This window comes from Phaenicophaeus curvirostris, chromosome 4, assembly GCF_032191515.1.
Source record: "Phaenicophaeus curvirostris isolate KB17595 chromosome 4, BPBGC_Pcur_1.0, whole genome shotgun sequence".
Taxonomy (NCBI): domain Eukaryota; kingdom Metazoa; phylum Chordata; class Aves; order Cuculiformes; family Cuculidae; genus Phaenicophaeus; species Phaenicophaeus curvirostris.
This window is the reverse complement of record NC_091395.1, coordinates 5385416-5407691: the sequence shown is the minus strand read 5'-3', so window position 1 is coordinate 5407691 and position 22276 is coordinate 5385416. Positions and strand designations below refer to the sequence as shown.

Genomic DNA, 22276 nt, shown 5'->3' with positions numbered 1-22276 from the left:
AACTCACTTTGTGTGTTGGAAGAGTCAAATCCACATTATTTCACATTAATTCCTTGCACCCTGCAGTTCCTTGCTAGTGAAAAGCTTAATAGCATATATTTATCCCTGGAAAACTGAAATCATAGAGCTTTACATGAACCCTTAACTAACTTAACACCTCTCTTGGGCTGAGCTCCTGACTCCTCTAATGAGAACTGTCTGAAGAGCCAAAGAACGCTTGCACCAGCTGCTTGAACGACAGCGCTTGTTTCCCCCACATCACTCCATCAGGACACTTTCCTGCACAAGTTTATTTTTCTACAGCAATGTCTCTAATTTTATAGAGGGTAAAAATTGCTGGCCACCCAAAGTGAGCAATGTTTTCAGCACTGATGTAATGTTGTATTTGAAAATACATTATCTCCCCACTTTCTGCATTATGCTGTTGCTCACAAAGGAGTCAATTGACTTTTTCATGCAAGCACAATTGCAAAGGCATCCACAGCTTTCCTTAAAGGCCACCTACTTTTTCCATGACTTATCAGAAACAACACAAGCAGCCTATTTAGAAGTGAATAACAATGAATGGCTGTTCTGAGCTGGGAAAGGTTTACATACATCCTCACAGTTCTCTTTCTTCAGAGCTTGTAAATAACAACAGCATACAAGCCCTACAGCCACTAATTTAGCACCACATTGTGACTCTCTCTGTTTCTTTCCATTTGCCTCAAGCAAAGTCAAGTTCAAGTGACCTTTTTTGGCCAATATATATGAAACTGTTTTGTGTGACCTCAGAACTGCTTTGTACAAAGCATTAAATACCTTAAACAAAGCAAATAGTACAGTCTTTTCACCCTGAAATTCCTATGACAGAGTTTAAGTTGGTTGGGCTATGCATTGCTGGATAATTAAGTGTGGGACTAAGTTTTGTTGAAAAGGAAAACAAACTGTTTTGTTTAGTTTTGTTGCAAAACATTGCTAATTCAGGGGCTATTCTGGAAAATTTTAAGAAATGAAAAGGAAAATTTTAGAGAATGAAAAAAATCACACATTTTAATAGTTCTCAGTTTTTCTTCTTAGCCAGGACTCCTGTAAAATGAAGACAACATCCCTCTGTGGCTAAATGAGCAACAACAACTAGTCAACCCACCTGTAACATGTTGTATTTTCCTGTGCAAGAGACCACGTGGTGGTCAGAAGATATATTGTTACAGAAGGAAAGTCTTTTATACAGTCTGTGTTTACAAAGACGGTTATGAAATTTTAAAAATTGCTCTCAAATTGCTTACTTTTCCAACAGAGATGTTTTCTTCCTGTGCTAACGCAAGACAGATTGTCGCAGAAAGCCAGCTGAGTGCTAGCATTTGTTCTTTACAACATATCCCTCTACAGATGCGACCAAATTCTGCTTTCTTTCTCTTTTTGGCAATTACTACATAAGTAACAGTTGCACAGTGTCATTCTGAATCACAAGTTTTGCTTATGATCTGCGGAATATACCTCACGTTAGGCAGCTTTTCTTCCCTAATGCTGGAATCCTCATACTTCATCATCTACAGATACACAGGGTGGGTATCTAACAAAACCTAAGTCAGCTCTTACCATGCAACTTTTGTTTTCCCTTCACACAGACAAAACTCTCCTGAAGTGTTTATACAAATGAAATCCTTTATCATAATCTTGGCTCATCTGGGTCACCTGAAACACAAAGTGTAAAATTAGATTCCTACAAACAGTGAAACAGTTCATTCCTCTTTCCGCACTCCGCTACACTCCGCCACGCACACAATGTGGTAATTGCTTTTGCTTGACTTGTTCAAACAGCCATTTTCATGATGTGACAGCTAGGGCACTAATATATTTATGCCCTTTGTAATTGGCCAGCATTGCTTGTAATTAGGTGCAAAGTTAATTAAGTGCAATACATCTAATAACTGCCTGCCAGTAATTGTAAAGTTTGATTTAGCACATGAACTGTCAAGGTGTCAGAATGGTGTGTTAAAAAATAAGTTGCTAACAGAAAAACAATCCTGCCACAAGCCAGAGAAAAGCAGTGTGACAGTCAGTTAGTTGAGAAAAGGAGAAGATATTCAATACTTACTGTTCCCGCCACCGGGAAATGACCCCACCTGAATGTTGATAAGTTCCATTTGCTTTATTGAACAACAAACTGAAATATGTTTTTATGTACCAGCTAATGTCTCCTCCTATAGACAACTCTTCCCTTTAAAAGCTATACATATGTCATAGGATTTTTTAAAGTCTGTAAATGTCACTAAGAGAACAATTTTTTTTTTTTTAAAGAAATGCACATAAAAGATTATAAAAAGAATCAAGGAAGCCCAGAGAGTCACATTTCATGTTTAGGGACCTGGCTTTGTTTGTCTCTTTTATTGCACAAAATACATTTTTTCTTCTACTGAACCAAGAGAACATTATACACATAGCACGAATAACTATGCTTTGGTTGTTTGAGCTCTGGTAAATCTCACAATTTCAATTCTTCACCTGGGAAGAAAATACATTGTCCATTTTTTTTTTTTCACTACAGGATATCCTTTCTCCAAACCACCGTTTCAAACTACTTGTTCTTGGTTTCAACAGTTTACTTATGCTTTTACTTACCTCTTCAGTTTTCTTGAAAACCTGCTCCTCTCCTAATCACTGATCATCCCTCTTCCAAGAGCACACTGGGAGTTTTACAGCTCCATATTATTCTTTCTTAAATTCAGCTTTGATTTGCTCAGATCTTGCCTTCACCTCCATCCCTGTAAAATGTTGTTTTCCTCATTCTAGGCAGTCAGGGTATCCTTGAGCGAAAGCATAGCTGGTCAGTGGGGAGTGGGGCAATAAAAATAATAAATGACACAAATTCTGTACATGAAATAATTTAGGACTAGCTGTACATCAGATTATGAGTTACAGCAAGCACAAATGATAAGTTACATATGTACCAGAGGCACAAAATGCGTGCATAGTTCAGTATTACTTTAATTAAATTAACACACTCACAGATGTATGAAGTTCAGAAAATGACACCTATAAAATATCAAGAGGGAAAGGATGGACAATGTTCTGAAGCTTTTTTAGGCCAGAAGATGCAAATAAATTGATGGAATTTGTACACATATAACATATCCCACAAACCTTGGGAAACAGTCTAAGCTCAAGGACAACATCACTATTTCCAAAGCAATCACCAGTAAAGCCATCTAAAATATGACACAAAAATCTATGTCAGGTAAGGTAGTCCTGGCAGTTAGCTCTTATGAACTGATATTTGATCAGGGAAATTATGCTTTAGATTGACATGAAATTAATAATGCTTGTTGTGTAGTGCCCAATGACAAAGGTAAATGCTAATAGCTCTGAAATCCTAATGATTGCCAAAGTACTCTTCTGAGCTTTGATTAGTGCTTGTGTTGTGCAATTATGCTTTCCTATAATTACTGTGAATTACCATCATGATATTATTATTCTCATATTTTTTATTCCTCTGAAATTCTCAAAATTTCCTGCAGCTAAAAATGGATTTCATTTGCATTATCACAAGCTTTGATTGTTTAATGAAAAATAATTCCATGCAGACCCTCATGTTAAATTGTCCATTTAAAATTTTCCTGTTATCTAGATTATGCTGAAGTGCCCCTTCTTTAATTTATCATTTGCCTTTACTATCACAATCACTGCCCTCGCTTCGTTCTTGATTTCAGAGAGAAGGGGAAAATGAAAGACATTTTTATTCGTACCCCTGTTCGGCCTGGAAGCTCTTCCTCTGCATGTTCTCCCCTTTCCTTAAAATTCCTTTTTTTGGAAAGCTTAAAAATGCCAAGACTTTTCAGCAAAATGTGGTAGCTGTGCTAAAAATATGTTTCTCTTTGATTGCAGTAGAGTCTGCAACCCCTTGGACTTGTCTAAGGCTTAGAACCATGCCTTAAGCAAGTGAGATGACCAAGAGCCATTCTTGCCTATGCCTGATGGCTGCTGGATACTTCCCTCTCAATAAATACATGTAAAGGGGCACTGCCCACTTCTTAGGAATGCCCATCTCTCTACCAGAGGCACAGCTATATCCACCTCACTACTGAAATGTGTTCAGCAAGTGTGGCTATCTTCATGATTTTCAGTGTAGTGGCTTCCAACTTCAAGAGACAGACACATTTCAAAATGAGTCTTCATTTCAGTTTGCTCAATTTGAAGCAAATCTCAGGAATGATTTTCAAGGTGTTCACACTCCCAGTAAGCAGCACCGATCAATTTATCATTAATCAGATGGCTACTTAACAGCCTTGAGAAGAAAAAACCCATGAGATCACGTCATCTTCAGAAATTAAAAAATAAATAAATAAGCCATCTGTTTGCATTTTTCCCAATGATTTTTGTTTATGTGCAGGAAAATATTGGACTCGAAGCATTGATTTCTGCAGTCTAATTTTTTCCCATCATTAGATGTTATTTGATTTTCACTTTTTTCTTTTCTCAACAACTTCATAGAACATCTAATGTCTTACGAAGCACTGGTGGTTTTGAGGTCTTCCGAAAGCCCTGCTCCACAGCAGCTTGCAAGCCATGAGTGCAACCATGTTGCGGGAAACACTCAAAGCATGTACTCAGCAATGCTGTAACAAAAATGTAGCTTAAACCATACTCCTCGCTACTCTTCAGAAAAGCTGCGTGAGCAGACAGTAAAGAGAAACTGCCTTCAGCAGATTTCAGGACTGCGTGCATTTCAAAATGTGTATGGTACCAGAACCAGCAAAATCCATTCCAAAGCCAAGCTGCAAAAACTGTGGGAGACATGGGTTTGTAAGAGCATGTAGGAGCCTTTCTTGGGGCACTAAGATTAGTAATTGTAAAAAAAAAATCACAAAGACATGACCTTAAAAATTAAAAAATATGAAAGTATCCTACAGCCTAAAGAAGAGGTCATCTGATATTTCAAATATTTCTTCCTACATATATCACTTAGACACGAAGTGTATGTATGTTTAAATAGATGGATGAAAGGAGACAGAGAGACAGAATCTATTCTTCAAATTTAGTGAAATTCGGTTAACTTTTTCTTCATTTACATAGAAAGTTTTCATTTCTATTGCAACAGAAATGGAAAAAACTTGTGACCTTCACACAGTTTTAATAGTCCTGAAGCCTGATTCGTATTCAAATTCACCATCATTTTGCAGCTTCTATATTAAAAGCCTTCACTGCAGTATTTCTGCTAAAAGAGTAGTTCAGATAAAAAATAGATTTTTTGAGCTATTTTGTAATATATTCACAAATGCTGGACTAGAATGGTTTAAATGGTTTAACTAGATGGTTTAAATACCTAAATTTCTATTAGGTATTTCACTACATACAGATAGAATATTACTTTGTTACTTTGTCTCCTTCATTTCTTTCTAATCTTTTTCAACTGGTTCCATTTTCACCTCAGGTATGCATCTGATTTTTTTCTCACATACACACAAGTCTCCTAAGCAAAGTGTTAATATAACACGTGTGGTCACAATTTCACACTTGTAATATTCAAATAGGTTCAAAGTTACTCAGAATAAGTATGACCATGTCCATATGTATTTTTAAGGAGCTAAAAGCCTGAATCAGATGAAGGAAAACAACCATTTTCAAAACATAACACCTTATGTAAGGATATATTTATAAAATATAAATATTTGTTTTCATTTCCACCATGGATAACAACAAACGGAGATACCCTCTATTACTTTATTATGATGTGCAGAAAGCTGAGCCCACATTGAACATCTGCAGAGTGCATCTTTCAAAGCAATGCTCCACCGGTAAGATTTCATACTGATTGCTAAGCAATGTTGGGCTTCGAAGGAGCAATGTACACTCATGCTTCTTAGATGACTCATTGTTCCACTGGGCTGTGTACACGTCCTGATGAGCATGTGCTACAGAGCCATCTTGGACACTGCCTTAAATATTGGTTCTGTATCTCCAAAGCCAGCTACGGCTGCCAAGTGAATGAACTGACGGTAAGATTAGCATCTCACACGCTTTCATCCCAGTCTGCTTCATATCAGTTCTACTTGAAGTCACACTGTATTAAGGGCTGTTATTTTTAGGTACCCAAAGCAATGTTACATAAACAAACAAGTGGGACCAAGTCATGCATTAGGCGTTGACCTTGCCGGAGAGCCAAACTTCTCAACTGGAAACAGTCTGAATGTAAACTACTGGAGAAGCTTCCATGGAAACTTGCACTGTACCACCCACATGGTCCCTGCCCCGCCCTACCCCTCATAGGGGAGGTAAGCACAGATCCTGCTTGTTTCTTTTATACTACAGATCAGCTTCAAGAGCCTACAAGAGGAGCTAATCTTCCACACATGTGCCTCTGGTGAGATGGCAACTGTCCCTGGCTAAAGAATTAACACTCCTTTTAAAGTTATCCTCTTTACTCTGAGCTTCCAACAAACAAATCAAATCCAGCATTTAGCAACTGCATATTTCACACCACCAAAAGCCCTTTCAGATCTTGAAGCTGTACACACTGTCTGCTAGAAGAGCCTCGGGGGTTCTGTGACAATTGAATTATAACCAGTGAGACCCTCTTTCCCACCCCATTGCACTTAGTTACCTCCACTCTCTACAGAGAGCACTTCACATGCTTTCATGCAGGCCGCAATGTGCTGGACAACAGCGGGAACGTATTATTAAACATTTCTTTCATCTTCGCTTACAATAGCCTCAAATTTAAGCAGGCCCCAAGTATTTTCCGACAGAGTTTTGCAGCCACAAAGGTTCCAAGCCTTGGAGACTAAAGAGGTTTTAGGTGACTGTGGCTCTTTAGTCACATTTATCCAGCCCCATCAATTTCATCCACAAAAACTTGAAGAAAATACCCAGTCACAAGCCACAGAACAAGATGTAATGTACACAATCATCTGTGTCGCTCTGCTTCCTGCCAGGCCTCTGAGATATTATAGTTTTGGCTGCTGACCTTTCACTACAGTTTAGATTTTGTCTGAGGATGTTAGAAATATTTCAGCTTCTGAGCGGTCGCCTGAGACTGGAGAGACTGCAGCCAGTGAGCCGGGTGGTCCTTTCTAGTTAGAGGCTTTTCTGGGCTCTCAGGAACTGACTATGCTAATCCACCATGTGCTTGAGTAGCCATAGAACTTCATTATTGCAACTTACAGCATGGTGCAAGAGGGATTTCCTTTCTGTAGAAGCTGAACTGTCACTGACTCTGGAGCCTGCCAGTAAAAAAATATTTGTGTGATTTTTTTTAATTATCTAGTATGACTTTGCTCAATGCTTTAAATGTATGCAGGAGGCATTGTTCTTCCTTCCCTCTGAATGTTCTGCAAAGAATGGGAGAGTAGCTGGAATGCAGAGATTAGAGGAAATCACAAAGAGTGCCATATGCGAATCCCTTCAGACAGGGAAATGGTCTGATGGGTTCACGTGGATATTCTATTTATAAATTCTTACAAATTCACCTGGTTATGGCTAGAGTAGTGACTCTAAACTGCACTGTGGGTAACACAAGGAAATTTGGGAGAGGGAGTTCCAGTCCAGGGACCACGACTTAGCTGATAAGCAGCATTGGATTAATTACTTCTTTCCTCCCCATGTTACTATTTCTGTCTGCAAAATTATTGAAGAGTAGGAAGCTGTACATACATAATAAGTCCTTGCTATCATTAAAGGATACTCTACTTTTCATCACTAAGCTGCAGGAAGGTTTAAAAATGTGCTGCTGTCATCAGTCAAAAACAGGGTTTTATTGGACAAAGCTGCTTCTACCTGTCACCAACAAAGTCATCCTAGGTAACTGTGGCCAGATTTTAAAAGTATATGCTTTTCCCAGGCAGTTACATACGTGTCCAGAGGGATGCATGAATTGTCTTCATGCATTAGAGTCTCATTAGAAACACAACAAACACTTCGGTAGTTGCGTACACCTCTCCAAGCCGTACTTGAACATGCAGGGATTACACGCAGTAATGCATTCAGCTTCATTTCACTTATCACACAGCTGTGAAGTCAGGAGGACATTCCTGAATGGCTTTCTGAATAATCCTTTCAGTGGGAGTCAGATACATACAACAAACAATTGCAGCTGAATCTGGACGATGTCCAGTTTAGTATGAGATCAGATCTTCTAGAAAACCCAACTTATGCTGAAACTGGTTGACAGTCAACCACTATCAGAATACTGCCCAAGTCATCCATTTTGTTAGTTAATTCCCAAACTGAAATTTCAATCACAAAGTATAATAAGCTAGGCCAGTCACTTAGTTGTATTTCAAAGTGGATAACTACAGAAGGTTGTCCGTTTTAGATAACAACTGGACCACAGCCAGCAATCCATAAATCCCTTTGTCTCATCCTGAGAACAGTATATAGCACCAGAATATGGCAATGTTTTGGCACCTCTGAAATGGTCTTTACCGCAGAGATGACAGATGAGGTACTGCAGAGCAAACATCACTGTGCTTGTGGATGCTGTACTTAGAGAATACTTGGTAGCACAGCTGTGCTGCCAGGATGGGTGAGCAGGACTGAAGATGTAGCAAGTTTGAAGATCTTCACCTGCTTGTCCTGCCTTACATCAACTCAGCCCAAATAATGGCTGTCAGAAGTCTGCAGCCTTACAGATAACAACCAAGGTTATACAAACAACAATCGGTAATCACAAGCATGGCAGAAAGCCAACATGCAGAAGCGATGTTGCTGACCTAGCCATCACGCTGTCTTCTCTCCATCTGAGAAGAGCCTGGCAGGCCAATGTGTGCTAAAAATGTTTACACTCCTCCACAAAAGCAGTACTGACCTTCTCATGTAGAAAAAAAGCCTAGGTTGCTATTCGATCTTCCAGGCGCGATGGCAGCAAGACAAGCTCAATGAGGACTTTCTGTATCTGTACTGCTGCATCCAACCCTAAATTCTGGTTGGGATCTTCACTCCGATACAGATTGAGCTGGAACACTGAGCTGTGTGCTTTCTAGGGACAGAGGAAAGTAAATATCAAAAGAAATTGCAAAATTAGACCAGGAGCAAAGACAGGACATGGGTGAGGAGTAGGATGTCTAGAACAGTAGACTATATTTATAAGAGTGTTTCCAATGAGAACCGATTAGGAACTATACCAGAGGATATCTCTGAGTGATGACTCATTTTCCCTGAAAGTGAAATTTCTCATGGGTAGGTATTTATTTCTTCTGGAGGAACTGGGCCTGGCCCCATCCAGCCTTAGGAATGCCATTTCAGGGGCTCTCGACTGGAGGCCTCGTGTTGAGGACCCTAGTTGTCCCAAAAGCCAAGCAAAGCCAGAAGTAAGCTAGCAGGTGAGCTTAAAATGTCTGCCCTAAGACTGATCTGGGCACCTCCAGCATCCGCAGGGGCAAGCATCTGTTGAAAAGACTGGGAGCTAAAGTTAGATAAAGAAACGTCAAGTCTAAATGTTTCCTATATAGTGGGGCTCCTGAAAATAACATTTCCTTTAAAAAAATTGTGGCTTTTACCCCCTTAAATTACCAAATAAGTGGAGGAGCTTATTTTGGAAATCCATAGCAGTACTTACAGGACATGACTTTGATTAATTCCATTCATTGTTCTCAATTTTCACCTTAAACCTCTAAAGCATGTTATGTTCCTGTTCTTAAATCTCATTTTCTTAACCCAAAATCACTATTTTTCCTATTCTTTTAACCCTCACATACCATTTTCAAAAGGTATCATTCCAAACCTGATAAATTTTTGTGAACTGGGAAATAAAATATTCCATTGTTTTGCAACTTTAGCAGCTACCATGTTGTTCAGTAAAATGAAAACATCAAATACAAAGACCTCAGCTTTTTTCGCTAATTAGGGGACTTTCAATCTTTACAGAGCTGCTAATCTGTCTTTCCTCTTCCAAGGCAGAGAAATGTTTCAACAAGCCAGGAGAAAGATGCATGAATGTTAGAAGTAATAAATACTACCAGTTGCCACAAGAATACTGTGAGATCTTCAAAGCTAGGGAGGCTTTGTGAGTATTATCTCCATATGATATTTTGTTTCACAACCAGTTCATTTTTTTATAATTTGCATTTCCTTCTGTTTCTAGCAGCACTGTTCTCCCATGCAAAATCTGGAGTTATCAGGCAAAGCAGATTCAGTACCAGCTTATTCCTAAATTGTGCCATACCAGCTCTTCGCTCTCTAAGCTCAGCTTCTATCGAGGGTTTAAAGATGAAAACAAGTATCGTGAATTTCACCAAAAGAGCTTTCTGACACAAAAACCTCTGTCATGTGTATCCATAACCCACTGGCAAACATTTTCATAGTATTTTGAAATTACGCTTTAATACCACTGACTAACATAAAAATAGTCCTGCAGAGAGTGAAGAGAGGTTACCTGGACTCTGGCACCATCTACTGAGAAGTGAATAAAAGTGTCTGGACTATAAGACCAAGAAAAGATATTAATCAAGGAAATACACCCTAATTTCTTCTTGCAGTGTGAATATTTCTATTTTCTCATCACCAAGGCGGCTTTAACTTACATCCTTGAAAAATATTTTCTTAGCTTCTCATTACTGTTGACATTCATCAGAGTGCAATGATATAAGGTAATAGGATCTTTCCAGTCTGTAAGATAACCAGTACAAATAAACAAAAAGTTGCTTGTGCTGACTTTGCAAGCAATTCTTCACCACACAGACACTGAGGAGGAACAAGACATTTCAGTGTAACTGCCAGGAATGTTCTTAGCTGTGCAAAATCCATTAAAATATGAACGTAAAAAAACAAAACCACCTCACACGAAGGCTCAAATTAGAAAACAGTTCTCTTATTCTTGCACCTCTAAATATTTCATCCTTCCTTCCTATACAGAAAACATTTCCATGCATTAACAACCAAACTATAAATAAGGAATTGTGTTTTGTGATTTAAGTTGAAAATGTTTCTAAGTAAAAACCTTACAAATAGTAGCTTTTTACCCATTTTTTACTGTTACTGAAAACTACCAAAGTTAAGTTTCAGAAATTTTTGCCACTAGTGAAACCAGGGTATTCAGAGAAAGACATCCATACTAAAAAGTATTAAAAAAAATATTGAAAATGGCTCCTAAACATTTTCAAAGTAAGAGTTAAGGGGAAAATAGGGAACATTTTACCTCTGTCTGTATGTTTATACAGAACTTGCTTAAAAGGGGAACAAAACTTAAACTATAATCAAAATGCATAAGGCCAGCCAGGAGTTATAGTGAATTCCAAAGATGAAGGCAGATGTTAGTAAGTAAAAAAACACTGCAGAATAATGAGAATTGATCACCTGTACCTTTGAGCAATGAAATAAAGACAGGGAATATTGTCTTAAGCCTGCTGGACAGAAGAACAGAGCCATCATGCTCGCAGGGTCTGTTGATTAATGCTCAGCTTCAGCGAAATGTAAGATATATTGCATTTCGCCTGAAGTGGGTAATAGAATAATCCCTCTAAAAAGCAATAATTTTTCCATGAAGTTCATAAAGTTAGTACACTCCTAACCTCCAAGCAGAAGAAAAGAAACAGCTAAGTGTCTACTTGTGGATGTAATTCATGATGCATAAACGCCACTTCATAGAAGTTTGTTATTAAAGTGTTTTACAGAAAAGAATAAATAAATTATTTTTAAACAGTTTCTATGTACCCATACCATGACTGGTTGAATTAACATTGACACCTGACGTCACACCTTTTTATATCGCAGTTCATTATAGATCACTCATTATATATCAGTGCATTATATATCACAGTTCATTTTATATTACAGCTTCATTAAATACTATTTTACTTAGTATGGACTAAAATCAAATTGAAACTCAAAGATAGCCCCCTGACTCAAAATCTGATCATTTTTTTTAAGTCTTTCAAGCTGTACTGGCAGTATTTCCAGTTGCTGGGAAAGAGGGGAACAAGTTCCACATGTACTACTTAGGCTCGTGATGGGAATATGGGTAAAAGGGAAGAAAATTCATGTTGATTGGTGCTGTGTTTGGCGTTTATAGACCATATCCTATAAAATGCACATAAGACTTGGACAATCAGGCAGAAAGCTGGCACTGGACCATCTAATAACCACTATGAGCAGATGGAGGATACAGTCTCTGTCTGTGATCCAGAGTGGAAATCACCAATATGAAGGTCCTGACAGACCACAGAAGAAAATAAAGTGTCTTCTTATACTGGGCTGTGTTATTCTAATTTTTCATACCTAAATCAGATCAAAGAGGCATACAATAATGACCATAGACCCTAGGATTGGATTTATAAGTGTACAAAGGTGTAGGTTAGACAAAATGACCAAAGATGTGTCGCTTACTTAGTTTATGCAAAAAGAAACTGAAAGAGATAAAAATTAAAAGCAGCATTTGGACAAAATGTGGCAATCATAATTTCTGCCTCAGCTGATGATTTTAATACAGAAAATTGAGGTCACAGTGTCTTCCAAAACAACACAAAGCAAGATGCAATAGCCTCTAACCTAACAATGTCAAATCTATCAAAACTCTCCAGATTACACACTTAACAAGTATCACTTGCAACTGTTACCACACCTCTAGACATTCTTAGTAGGAGAAAATCCTGAACAGATTTGTTTTGAGGAAAAGAAAATACCAGGCACTGAGATCGTCACTAAGAATGCTGTGTAAAGGTGAAAATCATGTTGTTGCAGTGGCCTGTGGGCTCTTAAGATCCTGAAAGATGGTCCCAAGTAGAACCATTTCATTGCAGCCTAGAGTCTCCAGAAAGAGTAACTTTTAAAGACATCTAACATCTGCAACAGCACCTTGATGTCTGATCATCAGGCTGCTCCTGAGATCAAATTACACACTGTCAACATGTAAATGCTACCTGCCCACAACGCTGTGATGTGAGTCAGTCACCGCTGTTTTATGAATGGATATAGGAAGAACTATAACCACTCTAATCATCTCATAAGGAGACTCAATTACAAGGACATTTTGATTATTAGAAGTTGTAGTTGTTATATTTAAATACACAGCGGACACTGGTGATCAAGGTGCACCTGAAATGACTGACTTGTGTGCCTGTGCCTAATTTGATGCCTGCTCCATTAAGAATACTCATATCAAATTTATTCTAACATTCCTGACCTCTTAGGGATACACAACCAGGAAAGTTGTGGGGGAAGGGAAGTTCACCGTGAAGCTTTCAAAAAGTTTCAACTAAAACTGCTAAGGAGCAAGCTCTTTTTCCTAAAAGTGCCCCTGAACACTAGAATGAACCTTTTCTGACCTGTCAGAAATGCCAGTTAACTGGCCCATGGAGAATGTTAACCAACACGGAGAGGTCAGTCACGCTGCAGGACACGTCACAGTATTCTGCATATTGAGTCCTATCACAAAGGTAGAGGAATATTCCAAGCTTCAGTTTCAACAGAAATTCTGAACTCTGAATTACCTGCATTTTCTTTATAGGCCCTAGGTAATACTACAGTTCAGAAATGCAAAATTATTAACTCCTAAGCCAAACATGCCTGTAATAGTCCCAGATTTGGTTCCAAGTAGCATATTCAACGGTTTGGCTGGAACCTTTCAAATCCATCAACACCGGTACAGGGCAAATTCAATCCTGGTGTTAGTGGATGCAACTTGGCAAAAGCCAATATAGTCACAAAAGATCTGACAGGATAGCCTTTCTCAGATGGTGGTAAGCTGCATGGCACATGCTACCTAAACCTATTTAATGCCAAAAGAACAAAGGTACAGTGCTTCTCTTGTGAAGCTTCCATTAATGTATTTTGAAATAGCAGATAAACAAAACTAACAAACCCAGATACCATAAAAGAATGCTTTAAGTGTAATTTGGAACAACTAAATAAAACCAGAAAAAGCAATAAACCGCAAAAAAGCTCAAGGAAAAGGTGTATTCACAGAAATCAGTTTATATAGTTCAGTTTTCTAAATTGTCCTCTTGTCTCTGGCCTCATTCACATCAGATAGTGTCACACAGCCATACAAATAGCTGGACACCACACCATGGCCACGAAGTCAAGGGATTTAAGCTGTACTGGAGAGAGATAAATGAAATTCAAAGAGGAGGAACCATGCTTTTCCACTAATGCTGCTGACTTAGGCAGAAAGCAGTGTCTCAGGCCTCTTCCCCAATGGGTCTGCATAACATGGAGAGACATCAGTTCTTAAACCAGGTCACTGTCTCTCTCACAATTTTCACAGCTTGTCCACACAACATTGTCTCAAAACTGTGTGCAGACTCAGCCCCTCTTGAAATGCAAGCCAGTAAGTCCTGGAGCAGAGTCAACCCAGCCACAACAGATCAGAACTTGGACTCCAGTCTTTCACATGGCTTTTCAGTCTTTGTTTTTCACCTGGCCATGACAACAAAATGGCCTTTTTGCTGGGGTGTGCAACTTACACTTCCAATATTACCCTCAGTGGATTACAGAATAGAGAAAACTGTGATTCCTTTTCAATTAATGAAATGATTCTCAGGCTGGATTGCCATCATACAATACATTTCAGACATTCTTCTTCCCTGAATTAATGCACGTGGGACTCCTAATGTAGTACTTTTGACATAGGAGTTCTTTTTTGATTGTACACTTCATGTTACATAGCTTCACTAGAAACACCAATGGAAACATTAGAATTCTCTGTTCGTATTCTTAACTTTCACTTTGAACCATCTGGGAATCTCAGCAGGGATGAAGTAAATTACAGGTCTCCAATAAATTTTCAGGACACTGTCTACTACTTAGACTGCATAAGAAACACACTTTAAAAATATTTCTATTTATATATATATATATTTAAAATTTGAAAACAATGTTATCACAACATATACAGTAAGATAATAGAAGGAGGGCACATATTGGTACTGAAGTGTACTTAGAAAGAATTATACTTCCATCCTACAATCAGATACTACCTTAGGAATTCTGTGCAAAGAAAAAGGCCAGATGGGACATATTGGTCCAATACCTCTTAGGGAGTAAAGGTGTTTGTTTTGGCTCCTGTTAGAGTAGAATAATAGCACGAGAATGGCTACGAGAAACAAGGGAGTTGTTGGTTGAAGACAAGTTACTTGATCTTGAAAGCAAGCACACAGTGTGGTCTGCCAGTGCAGCAGCCCTTAGTGTAAGACACCGATTTCTTCTGTAATTTTATGGGTTTAAGAACTAAGAGTTCTTACCCATGTTGGTCTGAAACATGACAAACATATAAAATGCTGTATTTTCTAATTCGATGGAAGAATTGCTTGGATAAAGTATTACACCATACTCTTCAGGGCTGCCAGGGAGCTAGGCCTGACTCAATGACCACTGCTTGTGATGTCAAACTTGCATTCTTCATTAAGAACAAGTACATTAATTAAGTACATTAAGTGTACTTTAGGGTACAGTTTAAGAGTTTGCGGTAACTTAGTACCATATGTAGTAAGTTCCGTTCCACACAGCATGGCAGATACTAACACGAAAAAACAGAGAGAGGAAGTCCATGCCCTGTTAGCAAATTACAGTGGGGCCCGGTGGGGACCATCCAGTGAAAAAGGATGGAAGTTTGGAATGGCTTGAATACTTGGAGGGGAGAGGAGGGGGATTGAAAACTAGGAGTAATGTGAGATAGCAAATCTTGCCAAAATATTTATGTGTCTCTGACCCAGGCAGGTTAGATCTTCAGATGAGAATCTGTTTGTAACAGGGGCAGCTAATAAAAAGTAAAATTTATGGCTTTCTCATCGTAAATGCTGCCCCAGATGTTCAACCACAATGCACATAGGTTAACCACCTAACCAAATGCAAGAAAGAAGATCAATAAAACAACATCAGAGTATCCTTTTACCAGTAAAGGCAGAATATTTGACTAAAGAGCAAACAGTATATGGTATCCCAAGTGACTCCTTAAAGCTCTTGCCATAAAATTATTGAGGATGTTAATATAAGAACTGCAATATGAAGACTAAAGGCCATATTTTTCACTCTTCTCTTTTACAAGGGGAGAAGCAGAGTGGTTCTTAAAACATGGGCAGGACTGATACTGTACCATATAGGTTATGAGGAGTTCATATAATAAGATAAAAACTTTAAAGCATCAAACGTAGAATCATATCGCTCTTTTATTTGATTAGATGCAATTTCACACGGACGTTGATCCATACTCCAGCAAAAATTCTACTTCTGACTTTCGGCACAAAGAACAACATTGGAATTACCAATGCATCACACCACAATGTGCCCTATCGCCCATCAGCTGGTTTTGAGGAAGGCATTGCTGCATTATGTATAATTGTGATCAATCACCATGCACCCTTCATATTCTACAGCCAAGAGCATCCAGAGCTCTAACTATTGAAACGCAGGATTTCCCTTGCTGTTCGCTGAATAAGTCTAAAATGCCTCAGTCTTAGCTCAAAATGCCTGTGGTCAGTTGCAAACAAGCTTTCTGGTATTATTCATAAATTCTAGGGCTACATTAACACTCATGATTACGCTAATCCTCATGACAAAACAGCAAAAAACTGGCAACCAGCAAAGGTGAGCAGCCCCTGTAAATGATGGAACACTACACTAGACTTCTGAATGTTTATGTGGACCAAACATTCAATCTTTTTTAATATATGCAGCAGATAGTTTTCTGCTTGTCTTTTTCAGTGTTGAGGCCAGCATTCATTACATTCTACAGAAAATTCAGCCTTCCTTGCTACTGTTTTTTCAGTGATCACTGATGATATACAGGTTAGGTGCATCTAGCCTCTAGGACACCATATGCCTGGTTCTCCTAAATTGTCTTGGTGCATTTTGCTGACCACTTAATAAGAATGAAAGACCACTTCTTATTCCATGCAAGAGACCTCAAGAGCATATCTGTGGGGGAAACAGCTTTGGAAGCACATAAAAGTTGCAAGTTTTGGTTCTGCTTTGCAAAGGAGACCAACAGAATTCTTTGCCATTTCCTGAAAAGCTAGAAATAAGCAGAATGAAAAGAATAAGAAAAATTGTCTAAAATTTCCTCAAAGCCAAGTCAGAAGATCAAATGATTTAGAAGGTTGAGCAAGATGTGCAGGGAGAACATGATTATTCATTTAACTTTGGTTTCTTGGTTAGACTTTCTCATGAACATAGCATAATTAGCTATTCTAATAAGTAATTTGCATCTCGGCTACTTCTCCCCATTTATACTCGATTATATGGTAAGACAAAGTTCAGGTTTTGAGCACTAGCCCAGTGTTTCTGGTTAGCCAGGGCCTGATTTCAAGAGTTCAGTTTTCAAGGTCTACAGGTACACAAATGCTGAGAAGAGGCTGCTTTGTGTGAAGGGTTATATTGTAGGAACCCAATAGTCCACCACACTGGATTTACTCCTAAAACGCTTTGTTCATTTAGCTACAGTTTCAGCCTCTCCGCTGAACACCACTGCTGTGCATGTCTTCAATAGCCCCTATTTCTGGATCAAAACTCACTTTTCTTCCTTGAAGAATACGGCTATTTATTAGGTCATTTGTAACAATGGTGCTGTTAGGCTAATGTAAATTTAGTCCAAATTTTGCTTCCCTTCACATTCCATTTTTGCTCAAATGAAGTAGATTAGAAAAATACAGAAACTTCAATGGGAATAATCCTGTACAGATGGAGAAAACCCAGATGCATTTAGTAGAGCAGCTCTTTGTCAGTCAAAGGAGTCCAAAGGACAGATGTGTTGTTTGTTGATCACTCAGAAAACCCTTGTGATTAGGAACTCCTAAATCTTGAAAAGGCCAGCCAACTAAAAAAGATGCACTGTACTACAGCACTCATAGTACTCCATTTGGGAGAATAAGAGGATTCCTTGGCCAGAAGTAAGTAAGAGCAATGTAAATAAGGTTATTATGCATAAAAAAGAGAGTGCATGCCCTGGAGGATTCAGTTCTATAAATCAGCTAGGAAGATCTGGCAAAGTTCATTGTCCAACTGGCTTACAAATTTAACCAGAAGACTAGTGCAGACTTTCCTTTAAGAGGCTTAAGGTAAAACAGAGGTAGATTCAAGCCAATGAATTAAAACACTATGAAAGGCAAGAGAAAGCCATAAAGAACTTGAAAGCAATACACTGTGACCCCCAGAGTGTATTCCCCAACTGTACAGTGTGTAAGGGTGGAGGAAAAGCAGAGAGTATCCAATGAGAGCTAACATAAATAAAAGCGCAGTCATATGGAATATAGAAAGAGCTCAGCATGCACTGAATTTTTGCATGGGTGAAAATAAAGCTATGTGTTTGATCTAATTCATATGATACCTGAGGATTTGTAACTCCTTTTGCATTTAATAAACACCATAATTAAAAAAATTATTATCAATAATTATTTACATTACTTAGGACATGATGCAAAATCAGGAACTACAGTTGCTAAACAAACAAAGATAATAATACTAATAGATAATACTAAAAAAAAAATAAACTAAGATTAGTCGACAGTATAATCAATGATTTCAGCACATCATCCACATATTTTACATCATTTATATAAATCTCATGACTGAACAGAAATACTGGAGGCTGAAGAAGAGTTTTGAAGTGGCTTTGCTAACTCACGGGGAGATCCTTCTAGACGTGAAGGACAACTTAGAAGAAAGCACAAGATTCTTGTTTGGAAATATGCGTAACGGGAAGATGCTCTCACAGGGAAATCAGTCTGGTAAAAGCAGAAGAGCACTGCTAGAGCAGTCTGGCTCATACGGTAACTGCGGCAGGGGAGAGGAACTGAGCTGTTGAGCCAAACTGATGGTAAAGCATTTGAGAATGGAGGCTAATGGAGAATGATAAAGACTTGAGTCTGGACTAAAGGCGGTAACTGAATGTCCTTGTTGAGAGATTATCCAAAGTTAAGATATAGTAGGGAAAAAAGCAGGAAATTGAGGAACAAAACTCCCACAGAAAAGGAGGAGGGAACTGCTTGTAAGATGTGCCGAGGGAATAAATAGGGATGTAGAAGAGAAGACAGGAGAAGACAAAGGCACAGCAGCCAGACCAGACGTGATTTCAAGCAGCCAAGTGCTGTAAGATGGGTCAAAGGGACACTGACCAGAGACACGTCTAACTCTGGACAGAACTTCAGTTATGTTGAGTTACGAGGCAGCTGCAACAGCCACCAAGTCTTGGCTCAAATAAGCACCACATTTAAGTATTGAGACTCACTGGAACAAAATGGTACTGTGCAGCAAAATCATCTCTTTTTTTGTTATTCTTAGGTATAAGGACTGAGCACTGAACAGCTTTATGGCCCATCTGCAGGAGAACATAGCAACTGAAATTATACGTAAACAGTAGGACCCCGGTTTGCAAAAAAAACCCCACGGATTAAAAAAATATTTGTACTGAGTTTAATAATTTTTTTTCCACTCCAGCTAAGCAATGAGCCCTGGAAATAAACAAGTTAACACACCCGTGATTGTGTCATTATTAACTCCATGAGCAAGCCAGGCATCATTTTCTTCTACCTTTCACTACAGATCAGAGTTAACTACTTACTGCAGGTTTTATTTGTCATGTTCATTCTTCAAGTCATGCCTAAAATGCTTCCTTAGTGTCTTAATCAATTCGCCTCCCTATTGGTGCTGCCTCTCCTTCTAGAAATTAGTGTACATATCTTGTTTGTGAAAACAATAAAAGAGAATTGCTAACAGTAACAGAAAAAACAGCTGGGAAGTTTCCTCCTCTCTAAAAATGTTACAATGAGAATAAGCTCACTGTAGGATGTTACTGTAGCTTATAAGAATGCTCATTGAGCATTGCATCTGAGGGATAAGTGTGGTCCAACCAATCAGAATTTGCAGTCTTAGCCATTTATTACATCAAATCCATCCATATATTAAATGCTTAGAATGATGTTACAACAGTTGGTAATTAGCAATACCAATGTTCTCTCATTATGCATACTAAATACCCTGCATAATTCAGTACAGTATTTTCTTTTTTTGATTCTTCAGGATAAGCAAGATTAAAATATCACTGTCTAGTACATTCCATGGCTTGTACTTATAATCCTCCTATCTCAGCTATGTTGAGCTACGAGTTACTGAACAAAGAGTAGAGAGGTAAAGAAATTCAAATTCTGTTGAAAAAAATTTCTACCTCCACCTCCACTTCCAAAAAATTCCACTTCCAAACACCTTCACCTGCCCTGGGTCCCAAGGCAGTTCTGTCATTTACAGAAGCAGTGCTAGTTTACCTATGCATGCTCACGAAAAATGTACACTTCTATTTTTCGTGTCAGTGTTTCCATACACAGTTGAGGAGTTCCAACAGAATAATGTTTACAGCAGTAGTGTAACACAAAAAACCCACTTTGTTGTTAGTTACAAAATTACATCAGCTAACATGTCATCCTGGATACCTTTTATCATTTTTGAAAATGCGAAAGAGCCACAAGCTACATAACAGATTCAAGCCTGACCCACATGCTTAGCAAATCCAAGACTAGCTCTTGAGCCAAGGGAAATTGGGGTTTCACACATAAATGTTTGCCCAGAACAAATAAGCAGTTGGTCCACAGTCAGGTCTGATGAGAGAGGCCCTCTCTAGATAACATCATGAATAAATCCAAAATGAACAGAAGGATTTTCCAATCGGCTTACTCACATTCTGACACTGAGTTTTTAATCTAACAAATAATTCAAGTGCAGATCAAGTTTTAAGGAAGGAATCAAAAATTATTAGGTGTCTATCAGGAATTAAAGAAGAAAGCAAAGGTTTTTGATCACAAGATTAATTTCTTGCTAATTCATTCCAACATTCAGGTCCTCATCACTTCGGGCGTAGCCTACATTAACAATACAAGTTTAAGAAAGAAATGCATGTCAGACAAGTATCATCTGCCAAGAACACAGATTTTTTTTATATTCTTTAGCATGCACAGATTTCCATGAATTCGCTAATAACTGTGGTGAACAGCAAGCAATAACAGGGACAGGCCGGCACACCAGTAAAATATGTGGACACATCAATTTATATAAACCAGCATTTGCTCATTATTCTTGGTTTTGAGGAGCAGTGCTGCCAGCTGTCACAAAACACATAAGCAGCTCATAATCCGTAATAGTTCCTCAGACAGCTGCAAGACCATAAGGAACTAACTTTTCTTCAAAAGTCTTCCTGAAACACGTTATTTAGTTCCCAAATGAACAGCTATTTTAGAAACTATACACTGAAAATACAGAGGAAAAAGTAAATTTCTGTACTAAATTAAATGCATTTGTAGAGGAGACCAGCCAGTTAATTCTGGGCATCTTGTCCTAAAAGGAAGCAACTGTTATAAGACACATAGATTTAGTGTAAATGAAGTAGATCTGTTTACTTTAGCAGTTTAATTTGTGAAATTAAACTAGGTCAGCTGATTTCACCAGATAAGGGTGTAGCTCTGAGCCCCTTCACAACTTGTCACTCTGACTGGATTAACCTAAAATGAGGGGAGTTGTACCAGTTAGGCAAAGACTACTGCTCCATAAGGGCAGAAAGGTTAGACTTGGATAAAAACTAAGCAACAATAACCAAACGTAATTCTTCATACTCTTCACGCCACTGTTACTTCTTGCCCCAGGCCAGATTTCACTCCTTTACTTGGACAAGACTTGCTAAAAGGTTTTTGATTAAAAAATCCTCTTTTTCATCTGCACTGAGAGGCACGAAGTTTGGTGCCTTATGACACTACACATTACAATAGTTCTAAAAAAGATAACTTGAAGATTAGCTTAGCAATTCTAGCATATAAACCCATCCTTTTGCAAGGGAGAAAAAAACACTGTTCATACTTAATGCCTTAAACATGCTGTAGCAAATGAAATAGTTCTGGTAAAATACGACACAATGTTCAAAAAGATTTTGTTTCCATGAATAAATTCTAGGTTCTGGCCAACATACATCAAAATAAATTTATCTGCAACGTCCACCCATTAGTACTGTGCCACATTTGATGTTTTCTCTTACAGCAGTATATAGTCTTCAAATACTTGAATGAAGGCCAAGTTTATAGGTGCTAACATTCAGATTTCTAATAATTATAACAGTATGGAAGCTGAGGGTTTATTACTGAAGAAATCTCAGAACTATCATTGGCTTGCTCATTACTATCATGCAGTGCAGGAAAAAAAAAAAAGTTTTATACCATTATTATGAAACTGAAAGGTCCTTTTCCTTTGTTACAAGTGCTTTAGAAGGGCTTATTTACGAAAGCATGCACATCACAGAAAACTGTTTCATGACAAGTGTCGCTACTGAAAGACTTGGTTTCCTCACGTTTGAACAATGTGTTTTCTCTGAAGCTATAGCTCCCAGCTTTTC

General features: G+C 38.3%; 1 protein-coding gene across 1 annotated transcript in view; it reads right to left on the bottom strand.

The window, feature by feature from the left end:
- The window catches only part of RPL7L1 (ribosomal protein L7 like 1), a 304157-nt gene that overhangs the window by 247820 nt on the left and 34061 nt on the right, over positions 1 to 22276 (bottom strand). The window lies entirely within an intron of this gene.